Source organism: Rousettus aegyptiacus, unplaced genomic scaffold (assembly GCF_014176215.1).
Source record: "Rousettus aegyptiacus isolate mRouAeg1 unplaced genomic scaffold, mRouAeg1.p scaffold_m13_p_2, whole genome shotgun sequence".
Classification (NCBI taxonomy): Eukaryota; Metazoa; Chordata; class Mammalia; order Chiroptera; family Pteropodidae; genus Rousettus; species Rousettus aegyptiacus.
The window spans coordinates 30,595,070-30,597,183 of NW_023416295.1; the positions used below are offsets into that span (position 1 = coordinate 30,595,070).

At 45.3% G+C, this 2,114-nt stretch overlaps 1 long non-coding RNA gene across 1 annotated transcript; it reads right to left on the minus strand.

The window, feature by feature from the left end:
* Positions 1–201: 201 nt before the first annotated feature.
* Positions 202–1,963, minus strand: LOC107508409. The gene is made up of 2 exons (XR_004955674.1): positions 1,907–1,963; positions 202–1,678 (listed from the first exon to the last, which is right to left on the minus strand). It is a non-coding gene; the product is annotated as an uncharacterized LOC107508409 (long non-coding RNA).
* Between the last annotated feature and the right edge of the window lie 151 nt (positions 1,964–2,114).

Here is a 2,114-nt window from a genome sequence, read left to right on the forward strand (position 1 = left end):
CACATTCAGCCCATAACAATCACCATCCCTGGCCAGTATGTGGCATTCAAGGATCAACTTAATAAACTGTGTGGTCAGGGACAATAACCACAGAATGACCATTGGTCATATGCAAATTTCCTACTCAAGGGAATGAGAGCATGAACATGTACCTTTGATATCATTATGATTTTATGTAAATGAGGTAGAAAGAGAGACATGTTGAGTCCTGAATTTTATTGCAAGGCCACAGATGGTACAGTCTGCTCCTTAGCACCAGGACTTCATTGTTACTTGAACTGCAGTGCTTGACACCATGCAAGTTTACTTGAATATCCTTGGGATAGTGTGCTAAATCTAGCTGGAAAATCTGACATCAGGCACAAGGGTTAATAATCTATTTAGGGTTATAAGAGAAACATATAGAATAAGCATAAGCCCTGCACCTAGGAATATAGGGCAAAGAGGTGATAAAGCTGAGAGTAGAATGTAGAAAACAGATTTCTGATTTCTGGAGAGGGGAACTTCCTTAAAGTTGGAAATTGATGAACAGGTGCTGGTGAGGAAGATGGTGGAAAGCTGGAGCCAAGGCAGAGGCAGGAAAATGCAAGACATAGAAAGATCCCTAGGAGGCTGATTGCTTGGAGCAGAGGGCTTGTGACTACAGCGGGGTTGGTTTAAAGCAATGATGGAGAGAAAGGTCTGCATCTAGATGTGCAGTGATGTGGGACTGGGTAAGTGAAAGAGAAGAAGGATAATTGTGAGGAGACTGCTAAGAGCTGATGACCGATCCAAGTGTTGGAATTAGGAAGGTCCAGAGTTAAATACACACAAAACAAAAATCACCACAACTCAGTGCTGTAATCCTAGAGGTTACTGGTTCCAGTGCTGGTGATGAGACCTCTGAGATGCTATCCTTGTATACATAAACAGAAAAGATAGGAACAATCTCATTTGTTTGTGGACTCTTAGATAACGATAACTGAAAAATCCATTTCAGTGTGTCTTGTTTCCATCTTAACTTTGGGCTTCTCTAGTCATTCCAATAGTTAGAAACAAGAAACTAAATACATGGAAGCAATATTCTCCAAGTGACAAGGCCTAGAGAATAGACATACAAAACTGAGAAGAGTCAGTTAAGAACAAGCAGACATCACTGAATGACTTTGTAGCATTTTATGCATTTATCATGGGAAAAACAGTATGGAAGAGAAAATGGATGGCGTAAAGGGAATTTGCTTGGCTTACTGGCATAGAACAAGGAAACTTCTTTAAATATTGAGTATGAAAGTCTTTTGAGAGTGATTCCCCTCTCAATATGCTTTCCGGATAGTTTTCTGCAATTGTTGTAAATATACTCTGCAACCAGTCTTATATAGAATAAAACAAAAATTCAATTGTGTCTAGCATAGAACTTAAAACTTTTTCATTCTCTTCAAGGGATAACAAACATCCTGAGTGGTTTCTGTGGGCTTTCCCCTTTTCGTTTGGTACCCTCTACCCAAAATCAGCAATTCATCCTATTCAGACTTTGCTTACACTGCCTTCAGCCATGTCTCAGAAGGTCTCAATTTGCTGCAGCAGACTTTAGCGGAGGGGCGCAGGCTCCATAAATCCCCAAGTGATGATGATGCTTGCCAAGTTGTAGCAAAATGGGCTTTCCACCTGCGGGGTGGGTTTAGGTCACAGGGAAGATGAACTGAAAGAGTCAGAAAACGGGTCTTTAATAAGAACAGAAGTTTGGGAATTAGTGGGAAGCAGCTAGGACTAACTTTGCTTCTTCTCTCTCTCTAGTCTGCGGATATTCGCACCTCGTGGACCCACTAATCCGAGGCGGAGAGTGGTGTACCCAGTTAGTTACAACCAGGCGCGCGGCCATAAGCTCCCGCCTCACCCCTTCCTGGTGGCAATTACCCCAGTGCCCCACCTGCTCCGCAGCTCCGCCCAGCCTCCGGCCAGCCGGGTGCTGGCCGCACCCTCTCACCACCGGGCCCCGCCCCGCAGCACGCGCCGCCTGTCGGGCCCCGCCCGCCAGTCACGTGATAACCCCGCCCTACACGCGCACTGGGATTGGCTCTCCTGACCGAGGAGGTGGGACCTAGCATACAGCCCTGCCCCGCAACGCGGCTGCAGTT